The following is a 17,628-nucleotide window of genomic DNA, read 5'->3' as shown; positions in this document are numbered from 1 at the left end:
ATTAGTTTAAATGGTCAGATCATGCTGCAGATCTTGCATTATGAGGCAAATATGGCAGAGCCATTATTATTTAGAAAACATTTGCAAACTAGGATTTTTAGCCATTCATGTTTGAACTGCTGTTGTGGAAAAGGGAGAAGTGCTGATGACAGAAACTCCATGGCTCGGAGATAAATGCTTGTGCTTTTTATCGTATTTGGGGACATTCTGTGATTAGAAATATATCTCACTTTGTGAATACATTTTACTGTCAATAACTCATTATAACCTTAAATAATCATGTGTGTCCATTGGTTGATAAAACTGGGCAGTGAAACCAAACAGATACAAAAAATAGGGATGTTTGCGCATTCTGGCCACACCTCTGGCTCCGCCCACTGATCCAATCCTTGGGTTATTCCCTCCCTCTGATTCTCCGCCCACAGTTCCCCTACTTTTTTCCCTCCACTTCGACCACTGATATATTGTGTTGCCGGATAGTGGGAACACCACACCAGTACAAAGTACCATACCTATGATATTATAAATTCCAATAAACTGTTGACTAGCAGGTAGCCCACTGTACAACCTGATTAATGAGTCATCATCACACTGTTGTTAACAGGCACAGGGGTGTCTGTCTGCAGAGGCACGGCTGGGCGCTCACTGTATACACAGATTTGGGTGGTAGAAGAATAAATTGGTTATATTTAAATTCATGTTTCATGCTCGACATTTCATTTTTTAGTGTTTTCTGTAGGAATGTCTGTGATTTATGACTGGATATCCTGGTGCTCTATAAGGTAATCATTTACTATGCTTTAAAAGTTAATACAAACTAATATGTAATGAACAATGTGTTGAAAAATGCTTTGTTTTGGCCTTTCTGTCTCCCAAATGTTCTTGGGGGGGAGAAGTTCAACCCCCCAAACTCCCCCTAGTAGTGGTTGCTCACTGCGCTTGCTCGCTACACACCATGGGGGGGCTGGTCTCACTTTTACTTTGTTTCCTCTGATTCACTGCTTGTGTCTATTTTTGGTGCTCTCTGAAAGAATGTCCATGGGTACATATGACTGGGTGGGTAACCTGATGTTCTTTAAGGTCATCATCTACTATTTACTATGCTTTGAAAGTTGATACAATATGAATATGTAATGAAAAATGTTCTGTAAAATTCACTATCATGTGACCTGGCAGCCATCTGTAATTTGAAATGTGAAGACGACACAAGGTGCTATAATTTTTCAGACCATTTACTTCTGTCACTCCCATCAAAGTACAGGAAGTGGGGCGGGGCTATATTTGGCTGCCCTTTATTGGGCATTTATGTGCTATTGAACTGAGACCTTTATTTGGAATAGCTTGTAGGAGCACCTGCCCCCGATGTCCAAGCCTGGGTGGGAGGCTCAACTACAGTGTCATTGTCACACGACCACCATGGTGGAGAGCTGCCTGGCAGAAACGCATCCACCAGTTAAATCTGTTTAAACCGCCAGGCACGCCCTGAAATGAGAAGGAAGCCGGACTCGGAGCGGAGGAGGTCCATGCGGTAAGTCGTGAGGGGGTGACACCATGAGTTACCCGCACCGGGTGACACCAACCCTAGTGACGCCACTGGTTAAAATAGTAGAGGGGAGTGATGAACAGGACCATAAAAAGCCCATGTTGAAGTGGCTCCCTATAAACAAACAGATGATGTGTATAGAGCACAAAACCCTCAACGAGGCACGCATTCACCATTGTTGAAACATTTTAACTAAAGCCAACTTCTTTTTTGGAAGATCGGAGTACAGTGACAAGACGATAGTGAGTTGGGGGAATAGAGTTCTACTGTGTTAATAGGAGTGAAACCACAGCACACTTGAAGCTTGTTGGGAAGGTGCCTGTCCCTCACTAAAAGTGATGTCAGGTAAGAGGAAAGTAAGAAGTGCATAATAATTTAGGGACTTGGGAGTTCAAACTGTTCAAAAAAGGGTTAGTAGATTCGACTAAAGGAAGTTACTCACTAGATATGCAAGAGAAAGCAGCTTATTGGTGTAAGTGGAAAGTGTAGAAGTATAAAAGAATGCAGGTTGCCTTACGAGTAACATTCCAAGGTTAATTCTAATGTCTTCTCAAGTCTACACCTGAGAGGGGATGACCAGGGGAAGCAAGAGTACTGATTGTAGCGGCACTCTGTTGAGGGTGGGAGCGCAGTGAGAGAAGGGGCTAACAGCAGCAGGATTTGGCAGTCACGAGGGTAGGTATGAAGCCACTCTGGGCATGCTTATAGTATTTGAGATGTGCTGTACTCAGGGTGTACAGCTAACAGCTGGGCACTTGGGAACAGTTTGGATGGATTGCTCTGGGGATGAAGGATGACAGGCGCTGTGCAGGATGCCTTGAACAAACGAAGACGGAGTAATAGTAAGTGGCGAATCACTGGGTGTTTTAGACTCCAGATTCAGATCCAGTGCTTTGCTATGTTAAGTGTTTTTCACTGAGCGGTCACAGAGAAGTTGTGCGATTATATTCATTTTTATGTGTGACATCATATATGATGTCCACAGCAGAGCACCACATTGCAGCGGTTCCTGGTGCATCTTCTACATGTTGTGATTAATTCACTGACAATGATGTTGGTAATGGCAATAACAGCCAGCTTGCATGTTGATGATGCCATAACCGAGGTACTATGTGTTTGTCAGCGGAGTCACATTGATTGACAGCAATTATGTCACAGACACTGTCAATAGTGAGTATATATTTCACGCCTTTTCTGAGGTCAGCGGCGCAGCATTTCAGGGAGATTTACATTTGTCCATTTTCTGTAAAAGGTTTGAATGTCACTTTTGTTATTCTATCAATAACCTCTGATGTCGCCATATTTATTGTAAGGAGCGTAACTCATCCTTTCCCAGCTCTTAACCTTCCCAGTATCGACCCTAATGTAACTAAAGTAAGTGTTGTTCTTACAATTCATTACCATGAACTCCATCCACTCCGGATCCCCATCGGACCCCTGCCCTCGCCACGTCTTCAACAAAGCCAGCACAACTATCGCACCCCACCTCCGGAAAACAATCAACTGTTCCTTTGAGACAGCAACCTTCCCAGAAAGCTGGAAGCACGCCGAGATCAACGCCCTTCTGAAGAAGCCCAAGGCGGACCCCAAGGACCTCAAGAACTTCCGGCCCATCTCCCTGCTCCCATTCCCGGCAAAAGTGACTGAGAAGATTGTCAACAAACAGCTGACCCGCTACCTCGAAGACAACAACATCCTGGACCCCTCCCAATCCAGTTTTCGCAGCAACCACAGCACCGAGACCGCCCTCATCGCCGCCACTGACGACATCAGGACCCTGATGGACAAAGGAGAAACAGCCGCCCTCATCCTCCTGGACCTATCAGCAGCCTTTGACACGGTCTGCCACCGCACCCTGTCAGCACGCCTCCATGACGCCGGTCTCCAAGAGAAGGCCCTGGTCTGGACCACATCCTTCCTCTCCGGCAGAACCCAGAGCGTCCGCCTCCCACCCTTCAGCTCCAAAACCACTGAGATCATCTGCGGCGTCCCACAGGGATCCTCCCTCAGCCCGACGCTGTTCAATATCTACATGGCACCTCTCGCCCACGTCGCACGACAACACAGCCTCAACATCAACTCCTACGCCGATGACACCCAGCTGATCATATCCCTCACCGAAGACCCCCACACCGCCAAAGCCAACCTCCACAGAGGAATGAAGGCCGTAGCCGACTGGATGAAGGACAGCAGACTGAAGCTGAACTCAGACAAGACGGAGGTCCTCATTCTCGGACCCACCCCATCAGCCTGGGACGACTCTTGGTGGCCCACATCGCTTGGCACAGCCCCGGAACCCACGGACCACGCACCCAACCTGGGGTTCATCCTCGACTCCACTCTCTTCATGACCAGGCAAGTCAACGCCGTCTCCGCATCCTGCTTCCACACCCATTGTATGCTCCACAGGATCTTCAAATGGATCCCCCTCGACACGAGAAAAACCGTCACCCAGGCCCTCATCACCAACAGACTCGACTACGGGAACGCCCTCTACTCAGGAACAACAAACAAGCTCCTGAGACGACTCCAACGTATCCAGAACGCCTCGGCCCGACTCATCCTCGACGTCCCCCGCCGCAGCCACATCACACCCCACCTGAGAGGCCTGCACTGGCTCCCCGTCAACAAAAGGATCACCTTCAAACTCCTCATCCACGCACACAAAGCACTACACAACACCGGACCCACTTACCTCATCGACCGACTCAGCTTCCACACCCCCACCCGAAGCCTCCGCTCAGCCAACCTCGCCCTCGCCACAGTCCCCCGCATCCGGAAAACCACCGCCGCCGGCAGATCCTTCTCCTACCTCGCCGCCAAGACCTGGAACACTCTCCCCACCATCCTACGACAGACGCAGGATCTGCTGGCCTTCAGAAGACTCCTCAAGACCTGGCTCTTCGATCAGTAGCGGCCCCCCCTCCCCAGCGCCTTGAGACCCTCTCGGGTATGTAGCGCGCTTTACAAATGCTTTGATTAATTGATTGATTTAATCTGCCTGATCTTGAGATCCAGGAATAACGGGGTTTGTTTCCCTTGCACTAAGCACCTCTGTGGGAACGGGGGAGTTGACACCCAGGTAAGAAGTCTTGTACAATGGATGGGGCGAAGGATAAGACCCCAGGGCCTTGCCCCTTCGATCGCCATTCGTTTGGGGTGCGGAGGAGGGGTGGGGGTGCTGAATATTAAGACCACAATCCCCAGCATGCCGCGCGCGCGCGCCCGCTGCACCTGCTCAGTATCCCAGGCCAGCCCTGTGTGTGTGCCAACGAGAGCGCACCGAAGAGCGCCCTATTGATTTTTTTCTATTGTGCCGGGGCGCGAGCGCAGGGCTGTAAATGAGTCCATGCCGGAGAAGTGGAATGGGGGGGTGGGGGACCCAGGGATCTCCACTAATGTAAATCGATGGAGAAAGCCTCTAGTTGCCGCTGCAACGCCGCCGCGCCGGCATCGGCGCATTGATTATCCCAACCCCTCCATTTCTGCTTCATCATCCCTCTCGAGAAAGACAGAGGCGAGGAGTGAGAGAGAGCGCGTGCGGGGGCACGAGCGAGAGACCGCCTCCTCGTCTGGCAGTCTCCGGCGCTGTCACCCTGCTCCAGCGCAGCCGTAAGTACCATTGATTTTCTCTCGTTCGGGATCTTTCGCCTGCACGGCCACGCGCTCCGCGCGCCCCCTCCTGCTGGCAGCTGCGGCAGAGAGAGGCTCCTGGACCGAGGGAGCCGGAGAGGTCTGACAGTGGAGGCTCAGAGAGAAGGTTAGGGCAGACTGACAGGCGGGAGAGACAGTCTGGCCGGAGAGGGAGACGGTTGAGGAGAGGCGGTTTGAGAGAGAGGTCATATAGCTAGTGGTAGAGACAGACTGATGAGGCTAAAAACTGCCACCAGAGGCGGTCACAGAGGGAGTAACTGTGATGGTCAGTCTCAAGGGCCTTAGACAGCTCGTTGTTAGGTGAGCAGTGGTGGGGTACAGACGGTCACACTGAGGGTGAGTCTGGTGGGGCATAGTAGGTGAACCATCACAGAAAGGGGTTTATCATAGGAGAATTGAGATGTTAGAGGGTAAAGACTGTCGGACGAATGGGGCAGGGGACTGTCACACCAGTGGATTCGAGACGGTCGACCGAAGGGTTTGGGCAGATGGGAGGATTGTTTTAGAGACCGAGGATGTTGAGGCGGTAGAAAGGAGAGGGTCAGAGACGGTTGAAAAGAAAGGGTTATGGATGGAGGGCAGAGAGGGGGCGGGGTTGAGGATACAGCACATCGGCCCGCTATATGAATATGATGCATATATCAATCATTATGCATGCGCGCGCACTGTCCGTCCGTCCGTCTGTCCACCCCGGGGAATATCCCTGTGCAGAACAATGTATGGAAATATACATATTTATGAGCATAAACATATGTGTGTGCCGGTGATGAATATTGTCTGTTCGCCTATATATGAGCTCCTTGCAGCTGCTTACTAGCGAAAACAAAGCAACGGTTCGGATGCTGTCGGTGAAAAACATTTTCTCAATGCGAAAAATATGGAGCTATCCATCTATCGATATGCATTTATTTAGGAGTCTATAAAAATGTTCTGTGTGCGGGTATATATGTAGTTATATAAGGGCATACATATACCGATCATTAAGTAAATATATGTAAATATATACCTGTATACATAAATACGAATTCCCTAATATATAATACATCCGTGTTTATATATATTTTTATTATATATGTGTTTATATATATTTCTCAAAGCGCTGTGCGTGGATACCTGTGTGAACACAATCATCCCAATCGGTGCACATGCCCCCCAGGTCTGTTGATAGAGAGGAGAGGGGCGGGGAGTTTTGCATATGGATCCCTACAATGGTATTGCGCCCCCATATTAGAGGCCTGTAAATGTTGTGTGGCGGGGGCTTTCAAAGAAAGGTGAGTGAAATATGGGAGGGATGGCATGAAAGGTTGAAATTCAGGGTTAACTTATTCTGTTGGACACATCATCACTGCAGAAACCTGTGGGATTCTTTCTGAAGGGTGTGCGCTGGGTTACCCAAGAGCGCCAAGGCGGTTGATACGCATTTCACTGGTGAACATGTTTCTTGGCACCTTAGCTATTAATTTGGAGTGACCCCTCACTTTTCCTCCAATAAGGTGTGCGTCACCTCTACCGAGGGAGTGGGGGGGGACAGCGCCACGGTCCCTACGATGCACTGATGTTATTAGGGCGCGCAGTGGGAGGGCACGAGACGGTGGCGCAGGTAGTGATGGTTAGGAGTGCCGAAGGCAAAACTGCCACATTTTGTTAATCTGGAAAATGGAGGCAAAATAAAAAAAATACCCTTCTTCCTTCTACTGCAGTATAGACCGAGATAATGGAATTAGCCGCTGATTGGACTTTCCTGCAGCATAGGCCGCAAGCATAAAATCATCAAATCCTTTGTCGTACAGTTAGATCAGCACTTGGAAGAGGCGTTGGATTTTTATAACATTCTCTTAGAACAGTTTCCCCCTGGTACCATTAAAAAAGAGGCCAAAGTGTTGATTCAAAGGCTGGCGAGCTATGGTCTGATGTATTTAAATGGGCGATTCAAATATGACTCACCAGCAGAAGAAACCTTCCGGCAGGGACAATCTTTGGGCCCCATTGATTATATATTCACGTCCCTTTGGCACTTCGGTCTCTTTAAGAGTTTTGAGGTGGCCAAATATGAGGGTAGGGACCACTGGGCAATGACAGCAGTTCTTGACCTGTGTGAGCCAGTATCCCCTTAGAGGGTTCTGCCACTGGAGATGTCGTATCTGCGCAGACTCACCACACGCTTAGACTCTATGCATCTTCAACAGTTAGCCTCACTCCAGCTAGAGGAAATGATCGATATTCACCCTTTCAATGTCAAAGATGTTATTGTGTGGTACAATAATATTGTACAACGAGTTTTGGGCTGCATTTCAGTTAATAAGTGTGAAAAGGGCGCAGGCAAAATCCCGTCCGCAGGGTTCTGGGGGATGGTTTGACTCAGATTGCCAAAAGATGAAACGACTGGTGAGACTGAGAGCAAAGAGCGTTAGGCGTTATAACGTTCCCTCAGCCACCCAAGAGTTGGTTAAACTCAAACGTCACTATAAGTCCCTTGTGCAGTCAAAAAAAGCAACCTTTTACCATAGTAAGTGGGACGAGATGCAGGAAATCATATTATTAAACGACCGGAAAAAATTCTGGTAAAAGGTCAATGAGTTCAATGGTCAAAATAGGGGCACACTCGTTTGTATGATCTCCGAAGACCTGTGGGCCACTTATTTAATTGATCTCTACAAGGAAGCCTCCAGGGCAGATGGTCTAAAGAAAATATGTGGGCAAACTCTCCCAGCTATATGGTTCTCAGTAAAGGAAGTAAGGGCTGTTATTGAGAGGGTAAAACTCTCCTGAGCTGCAGGCCCCGATAATATCCCAGCAGTTATAATCAAAACAAATAGCCTTTGGTGGGCTACGATATACTCCTCCTTGTTTAGCTGGATTGCTATTACTGGTCTTCATCCCTTGTCCTGGAAGGGGTCAATAGTGAAACCGATTTTTTACAAAAAGGGAGTGGTTCATACCCCATGCATTACAGGCTGATAAGCCTCTTAGATATTTCTTTAAAAATATTTTCAAAGATCATTTTAGCTAAACTCAAAGAATGGGCAATTGAAACTAAGCTAATCCCACTAGAACAAGGGGGCTTCCGTGAGGGTCATTCCACTATAGACCACTGTTTTGCTCTGTGGGCCATTATTCGAAAGGCTCTGGAGGGAAATCAGAGGCTGTGCTGTTTTTTGTGGATTTCCGGACAGCATTTGATTCTGTGGATAGGGATACACTGTGGGAAAAACTTGCCTCCTGGAACCTACCACCAAATCTTCTTGGGGCACTTTAATCTCTGCACTCTGGCAATTGGGCTCAGGTGGAGTTAGATAAGTCGGGGCGGTTATCACAAAGAATTTCTATTGACAATGGCCTGCGCCAGGGCTGCGTTTTAGCACCCCTGCTTTTTAGTTTATTTTTGGCCGACCATCCTACCTTTATTTCCCAATCGGAGTCCTTTTCACCAAAAATAGGGAACCAGCATATTGCTTGTCTGCTCTATGCAGACAATTTGGTGCTATTGGATTATACTCCAATAGGTTTGCAGAGGAAACGAAATGCCCTGGCAAATTATAGCTAGCAGAACCAGCTCAGTATCAATCTGGAAAAGACCAAGATTATCATCTTTGGGAAAAAAGTACAGAGTTTCTCTTGGAATCTAGGTACGCAGGTGGTGGAGCAAACCGATCAATATAAATACCTGGTTTTAATTTTTAGGAGGAATTTAAATTGGGGATCACATTGGGATGTCACTAAGCAGAAGGCCCTACTGCAGGCCAGTTGTCTGTCAACATTCAATGGTAGGTTCGGGGGGCTATCTCATACCCCATTACTGAAGGCTTATGATGGGAAGATACCCCATACCCCTGTTAGGCCTGTATGGGGGAGAGGTTTTTTCCCGCGACCCAACTTATGAATGGGAGAGACTGGAAGGGGTGGTGCTCAAAAGACTGTTATCACTCCCACAAGGCTCATTGGTTCAGGCCATAAGGAGAGAGTGCAATTTGGTCTCTTGGTGTATGGCGGACTCTACCCGGGCACTAAGATATTTTAACACATTGTCAGAGGATGATGAGGTGGTCAAAGTCTCCAAATTGTGTTGGGAAGAGATCCAAAGTAGTGAGAGGATGTGGGCAAAGGCCGTAAGAAATAGAATAATTGCACTAAACCTTCATGTAAATAGTGGTACAGTCACATCTTGGCTTCCATTTCCAGGCAAACGAGCACTGAGGGAATCGGCTTCTACGGCGTCAGAATCTATCGACCTGTTGTATCTAAAGAAGAGATTATCCATTAGTTTCTCGATTGCTACATTGGGCCAGGATACTGTTTTTCCCTATCTATCACGGCTTCCAGACCCAGGATTGAGGAATTACATTTTAAGGGCCAGAGTGGGACGTAACCCAATCTACTCTTCCCGCCCACACAGTATCAGGGTACAGAGTAATAGTGGTCTTTGTCCCTGCCCTCTGAAAACTAAAAGTACCATTATGCATATTCTTATGGACTGTGCCTTTTATTTTGCAAATAGAATAAAAAATGTAAGACCTCTGTTTTTTAAATATGATGCTCTCCATAGGGATAAAGCTGTGGAGTTATTGTCTGAAATGCGTAATCTCGATGTAACAGTAGGAATTGCCCGGTTTCCAAGATCTGTAAAACAAAATCTTAATCATGTAATGTAGTGTAAGGGGGGTAGGGTAGCTAGGAGGGGGATCCTTTTAAATGTTTTTAACTGTTTTAATGTTTTAATCGTCTAGTGTGTTTGTGTGTTTTTTCTTTTAGAATGTTTTTTTTTTTTTTTAAATGTCTAAATAAACTTGTTTTTGATACTGAAAACCTTTGTGGTTAGCATAAATATTGTTATTGTAGTCCCTTCATTTTCGTCCCATATTACCATTCGTAAACCAATCAGTGAGCGGATTAGCATACAACGACCCAGAGCTGTTCAAGAAAACTAGAGCAGTCTTATTTAATTTGTTCCTCACTACCAGCAACTCGACTAACCAATAGCTTTTTATTCCTGTTTTCTATTTTTTTCTTCGTACATATATTTTTTCTATTCTCGCGTTCCGTGGCGGTGTTCTTGTGTGCGTGTTGTACATCTGTATCTGCGTGCACCTCCTTGCTTCTCCATATTTCTTTCTCTACTCTTTCTCAGTTTATTACTATACATAGTTCATCCTTTAACTCTATCAGTATTTCTATGCATCTTTCACTATCATTCTCTCGTTCATTTTATTTTAGTGTTTCATTGTTTTTCAGTGTACACTCGCATTTCTTTTTTTTTTTTTAACTTAGCCCAGCTTCAGAACTTGACCAAAAACGAGACTGGGAGCAAATCACTCTATCTCTCAGAGCCCCAGATTATAAACGTGGTGTAAATATGATGAATGTAAAAAAAAAAAATAAGTGCTGTCTAGTGCTACCCCAATTACATAGTTCTCTTCACATCACATTCTGGTATCCATAACCTAGCCGGAGCGGGACTCCTCACACACAATCCTGTTGAATGTGAAGCACCCCGCTAGTCTTTGGAGCTAGGTTTGCATTAAATCAGAACTGTACAAAAGGTCATCTTTATACCTGCCTCTTTCTATATCCTTTTTCTCTCGTTACCGCTTGTTTCCTTTTTAGGTCTCGCTGGCGTTGCAGCGCGAAGCGCTGCCGCCAACGAGAACTATTGTTGCCGGGATGCCTCTCAAGGGAGACAGACCAGGGCACGCGCAGCGATCGGGGTCTGTGGACGCGCTTCTGAGACGCGCTTGCGCAGACACAGACACACGCGCGCGCACACACCCCGCCGCTGCCGACCCCCTCACCCCACCCGAGGCGCTTCTGAGATGCGCTTGTTCTCGATAGCGTTTCAAATCCAGTGGCTAGAGAGGTACGGGCAAAATGATGCCCCCCCCTCCCATTTACAAAATGTTATGCGGGCCCTTGAGTCTCCCGTATCTCGCGGATAATCATTGATCTTGTGCTGAGTGCCCCCCACGGAAGTTTGGGACCCTGAGGAGTTGGAGGCCATCGTTACGCCCCTCATACAGGTGCAGCATGACGCACTGCAGGCGCGAGCAGCATCAGCGCCAAGCACTCAGGCAGCCCCGCCGGATACTCCGACCTGCCCCACACACGCCAGCTCCTCGTAGGCTTCACCCTCCACCAGGGGCCTCTGATGCGTAATAGCTGGCACCCTTGAACTCCATCCACCCCGACATGGGCGAGACGGCATGCCTCCGCCTCCCTCCCGCCTTTGAAGTGTTTCACAAATGCATAATAATAGCGCCGTGCAGCCAACACCCTTCCCCGCCCCTCCTGCCTAACCTCGGCAAGCCCCCGCAGCCCCTCGTACACTTTCGAGCTCCCTGGGCCTGTCCCCCCAGCTCCTACCATCTGCCGCCAAACCTTTGGCCTTGTCACCTGCGGCTGAAAGGAACACTGCTCCCAGGGTGCACTGTCCTCCTCAAGTTGCAGACACATCACTCTGAATACCACCCATACAGCCCGAATTACCCATAATAAAGTTTCTTCTGTGGAGCAGCGCCAAGAGGTCTCTTGGGGTGGTGGTAAGTGCTTTAAAAAAACTGCCACTCACTCCGTCACTTAGATGTTCGGTGCAGTGCCCCTCATATTGTGAGACCCCAAGAAACTTATAACACGATTAGCAAAGTGTTTCCCATGCGTGACTTATGTCCGGAAAATAATGCAATCCACACGCATTAGGGACATCCAATAAGTAACATCCCACATGCAGGTGTGCATTCACCATGTTTATTAGTTAACCACCCAGAGGTGTGTGCATCAGCGCATAAACTGTGCCTCTCGCCCCCTCTGCATGTATTAGTGCACGAGCTAGGTCACTGCCATGCTTTAGCAGAACTCATACAGTCCTCACACTTGACACCACAGCAGTCTTTACACGGGACACCCTACTACCTATGCGGTAGGTTGGTAGATGCTAGACCTACAACAATTCATGAATCCCCGAGCACCTTGTGGGCGCTTCCGTACACCACAAGGCACCACCCTTGTGCTTCTTGTAACTATTGCTTAATTTGTAAATAAATAAGTGCCGGCACTCTCTTCAGGAGGCACTGCAGCCTGCCCCACACATTGCCCCTGCCAGCGGTGCCAATGATAGTAACAACAACACAACTACTAACCATCACACTCTTACAAGTGTGACAATTCGAACTACTTCAGGCTCCCAAAGCTATAAGAATGGCTTGGGGGACAGGTAATAGTCATTTTAAATGTATTTTGAAGTACTAATTAACTGTTGTTGTGGTCATTTCTAAATTAGTCAGACAGCGCCGCCTTGTGGCAAACTGTCACAAGCATCGGTTTTGTGCTTAGAACCGGAAAACACCGGCTCAAATTAAGCACTGCTTGTAGCATATGTGCTCAGACCAAACAGGCTAACCTAGTGACTATGGACACCAGCTCCAGTTGTGAACACAGGCAATGCACTAACTGTCATAATAGCCAAGGAATCTGTTTATATATCCACTGATTTTATAAGAGGGAATGACTTGCAGCAAAGTCAAGGGAGCATTAATTCTGCCATAAAACGTAGGTCACCTGGGAGAACTGGTGCAATATGGCGGATATGCCCGGAAAGTTTGGGAACATGGTTTGCATACATTTTGTCGATTCCCTTCTCGGGAATGGTGCAAGATTTACTCTCAGCGCGAGCATAAGGAAACCCGTTTCCAGGGTGGCGATGGAAAGGGATCGCCCCATAATAGATATGATGCAAGACAAGAGGGTTCCTCACACGAAAAACACATTTACCATGTGAAAAAAGAATAGACTTACCTGGTGCAATCATACTCCTGTAACTCTAGGTAAGTACGTAACCTGCAACTGTTTCAGCTGTGCAGGGCACAACAGAAGTGTCAGGATCTGTAAATCTGCAGCCGGGGCGAAGTCAAGCGCAAACCTCGATCGCTAAATTTATTTTAAGAACCACTCCAAGCAGCCTGTAAATGTGTGCTTAAGTTCGGAGACAGCGCCAGCAGCCGCAGGAGTTCGGCATTTTGGACTTCACCCTTACACAGCAGTTCCCAGGTAATGCTGCTCGGTGTACCCAGCTTGTACTTCTGCATGGAAGCACCCACACGGGTTTGCATCTTGTCTCATAAACTCTGATCTTTTCATGATTTTTACATTTATGTATGGTGTTAAAATCTCATCTTATTGTCCTCAGTCAGACATCATCCAGTCGGCGTGGTTCATAAAGGGATGCAGTGTAAGCCCACTAGACACTTTTGCACAGGCAGGGAACCCCCTTTGCCACACCCCTCTTTCACCAAACCTAGAAAAGTAGCATTCTTCCATTGCTCGGTGTGTGATCTCCTCAGAATGTTTCATGCGCACGCGCACCAGACCCAGCTGCATCACGAAGGTTAACTCTGGATCCCCCATCTAGAGTATGGGGTCGCCCCGAAACTCAACAGGATCTGTAGCCCTACTAGGAACCATCATCTATGTGATCACCCCATCTGCAGTATTAACCCTTATGGGAGTAAGCCCCATACATTAAATTCACAAGCAGTAAATATGTTTCAACTGCTGAAAATAACAGGAAAGTTCTGAGTAACATACATGAACACTCTCCCAACAGCTCATGTCACTACAATGCAGCACTGCATGCACAGTGGGCCAGATAGTGGGACTTCAAGCATCTCCACGTGGACATGCAGTGACGCCCTTCTGTCTGCGTGTCTCTGTGTGTCTCTGTATGTGTCACTGTATGTGTCACTGTGTCTCTGTGTCTGTCTGTGTGTCTCTGTGTACCTCTGTCTGTCTGTCTGTGTGTCTCTGCCTGTATGTCTCTGTCTGTGTGCCTCTATGTCTTTGTCTGTGTCTCTGTCTGTTTGTCTCTGTTGGTCTGTCTTTGTCTGTGTATCTGTGTCTGTGTGTCTCTGTCTGTGTGTCTCACTTTGTGTCTGTCTGTGTGTCTCTGTCTGCGTGTCTCTGTCCGTGTGTCTCTGTCTGTGTGTCTCACTGTGTGTGTCTGTCTGTGTTTCTCACTCTGTGTGTGTCTCTGTCTGTGTGTCTCTGTCTTTGTGTCTGTCCCTGAGCTATTGGTGTTGCATTATTTAACAATGCCAATAGCTCAAACTTTAATAATGCAAGACCTATTGCATTGCAAATGCTTTTTTTTGTTGTTACTTTTTGGCTTTACTAATGCCTGAAAAAATTAAGATGAAAATAAAAAAATAAAAAAAGACAAGAAAAAAGGTCCGACAACAGCATAATGATATATAAATGCTACTGAATGCCTCAAACGTACATGTACGCGCAGTGATGATGCATCAGTCTTTTTTCACTGTACCACCTGGCCGGTGTGGGATAAAATATGTATGCACATTTCACACTACGCATGCGCAATACCTCTGTGGGAGACATTTGTCTCCAGTGTATCGCCGGATCCACCATGATGGCATATAAACTCAAGAGCATGTGTCATGATGCTACAGCTAATTTTTTATTATTTCTCAGATTTACTTACTTTGTTTTAACTATTTTTAGGAGGTGTTCACTTGGAGAGGATGTGACAAGACACAGCAGTACTGAAACGTTGTGCAATATGTCATGAGATCCATAAATTGCCAAAGCTGTTCTTTGTTCTCAGAGCTACCCTTATCACGTTCAACAAATCTGCTATTGGACTTACCGTGTCGTCAGAATATGTACCTGAGGAATTTCATCACTCATCCAAGAAATGTATGTTTGGGTTTAAGAGAGAATACACCACATTACTAAGCCACTGCAGAACATAATGGCAATATTATTTTCTTCCACAGTATCCCCAACCACCTGCAGATTATCTTGAAGAAATAATACATGCTACTGAAAACGCTCACCACTAAGGCAACACCAAAAGGAGAGAGATTAAATTGAAACAGTCCCTCTATAGCTATAAAGACAGTCAGGGTATTTGAATATGTAACTTTATGTGCTAAGATTCAATCAAAGTCCAACTTGAAAAAGAATTCGGCCCCTGTCCAAAAACAAATCTATCACGTTGACATTTGGAAGAGGAGAACAGTTCATTTTAAAACTGATTACAATTCCTCAGGTCCAAACAGAATCTAACATTCCGTCAGCATTTTTGGTGCTCACCACTAGACAGCCACTCACCCATTTCCACTGGTTCTAAGACCTCTTCACGAACCATATCCTCGCACATAGCCTCTCCTCCCTGACAATAACAGGCACAATGTATACCTTACGTTTAACAGGACTGTCCCACCCTCCTTCAAATTCATCTCATGTGCATAGCTCCTGAATATACCAAACTATTCCACACATTACAGCTCATTCAAAATCTCATGCATATACTTAATTTGTACCACTATTATTTCACCTGAGGCTCTGAGATAGGAGAGTAGTTCATACTGATGTATGCAAACCAAAACAGGCGGTCCGCCTTTGGCCACATAAACTTAACCTATTGTATCTATCCATCCATCATGAAACCTACAAAACCCCACATATAATTAATGCCGTCAATTTGCCCTCCATCATAACCCGAAATACGAAGGTCTTTATGCTGAAGAATGGCACCTGTCCACAAAGCTTCAAATATCTCGCTCAGAACAATGGCATGGAAAAGCCCAGGGCACCCGGCCTACCCCCCACTACAAACAAATCTTTAGAGCAATGCTCCCCATCTTGAGCTCCCTCCTTACCGGTCACAGCCAACACCCTATCACTTTCAGTACTATGCCTATTTTGTCTTTACCAGCGTACCAACACAACTAGGCACAGTGGCCTCTTTTGGAAGCCCAACAATACCAGTATGGGCGGTACACGCCTCGCACTTGTATTCTCAACAAGAAGAATACAAAAAGGTGGTTGTTGGAAAGCTCCAATTACTCTCAACTGCTAGTAACTACTCGCTCGCACGCAGGATCTTTTTTGTTTGGTCCACCGTAAACGAAACGCAGCCATATGCAAAACGTCCGATACTGCTTCAATAGAACAGTTCAGGTTCGGCCTGGATGATCCCAAGAGGTGCAGCGATAATACTGATTTGCATAAGGTGGTCCTCTGGCTAGAGAGCAATGGTGGGTGAAAAGTGAAGAACTGGAATAAGGCTGCAAGAGACAGATTAATTCAAGCATTCTTTCGATCACCTTGTTAGTTGTGTTTTACTTGACCTGGTAACTGCTGGAAGTGAAAGATAGGCTATGCGCAATTTTTTCTGGGCACCTGAACCTAAAGCAGATCTTTGATTCGTATTGCACAGCCTTGTGAGATGTTCCAAACACACTTTCACACCACCAGGACCCAGGGGCGCATGGGTAAAGGTTTTCACCCCACACAACACTGACACCACCTACATCCGGGAGCATACGCAAAGGTCAACAAGCATTTGCAATGCAATAGGTCTCGCATTTGTAAGTCAAAGTAAAAAAAAAACTTTATTTCGGACAAAATGTCCTAGAAAGTACATTATAAAACAACAGTTAAAAGAGTTATACGATTGTACATACAATTTCAAATTTAGAAATTCATAGACCCTAGGACATAAAATTTGGACAGAGATAACACAATTGGTTAGAGAGGTCATGGAACAATAAATATATAAATTAAGCTAAAATTAGATCCTCAATAAAAATAGGAAATCAAAAGTTCCTATATTTAAAACTAGTGCATGAATAAGTAAGTGGCAAATAGATTTACAGCATTGACTAACAACAATCAATTTTCATTCTGGGTTCTCAAGTGGACCCTTCTAGTACACCATACTGAGAATAAAAAACCGGCCACCGAGTAAACTATAGGGATACCTGTATCAGATTTCAGTACCCTAAATGCTTCAAGACAAGACCTGGTACCAAGATTCCTGCAGATCTGTGCCAACCAGCGACTCCTTGCCTTCTGGTGACCAGAGCAACAGAAAAAGACATGAAGCTCTGTTTCCTCGGGGTAATCGCACATTGGACAATGGGTCAAGTTTTGATTACTCCATTTAGATGTGAAACAGCCCAGTGGGAGTACCCCGTGTCTAAATTGTAAAAAGAGCTTCCTGGCTGCAGGTGGGGTAATGAGATCTATTGCCGGTTCAAAGCAAGGAAGTGCCTGGATTTCTAAGAAGGCACTAGTGCATTTCCCAGTCCCAGAAGAATTGTTAAGTTGTGTTAGTCTGTATTCACTATAGCATGCCTTCATTTGACCCTTTGCCGTTAACAAGCAAGCAGACTCAGGATCAAGCTAGCAATCACCAAGGCCCATGCTAGTTAAAAGAAGCCTTATATGGTCAAACCATGGGATTTTTAAAGTACCACAAGACCTTAATATCTCTGTGAGCTCCTCCCTATATGGTATTAGCTCGGGGGTGGTCCACAAACGACGCCAATACATTATGGGTTTAAGTCCCGCTACTTCAGCGATTGATGTTATGCCTATATCCATACGTAGCGGGACCAGGGGGGTACTACGAGGCAATTTAA

The 17,628-nt window shown here is 46.3% G+C and overlaps 1 protein-coding gene across 1 annotated transcript in view; it reads left to right on the top strand.

The window, feature by feature from the left end:
* The first annotated feature begins 4,810 nt into the window (after nucleotides 1-4,810).
* Nucleotides 4,811-17,628, top strand: part of LOC146870720 (zinc finger homeobox protein 2-like) — a 910,344-nt gene continuing 897,526 nt past the window's right edge. Inside the window, exon 1 of the mRNA XM_085646216.1 lies at nucleotides 4,811-5,155. The gene's annotated coding sequence lies outside the window, so the exon portion shown is untranslated. The remainder of the gene's footprint in view (nucleotides 5,156-17,628) is intronic.

The sequence above is a fragment of the Triturus cristatus genome, chromosome 1_1 (genome assembly GCF_964204655.1).
Source record: "Triturus cristatus chromosome 1_1, aTriCri1.1, whole genome shotgun sequence".
Lineage (NCBI taxonomy): Eukaryota > Metazoa > Chordata > Amphibia > Caudata > Salamandridae > Triturus > Triturus cristatus.
Note: the sequence above shows the minus strand (reverse complement) of the source record. Positions and strands in the feature narration are given on the sequence as shown.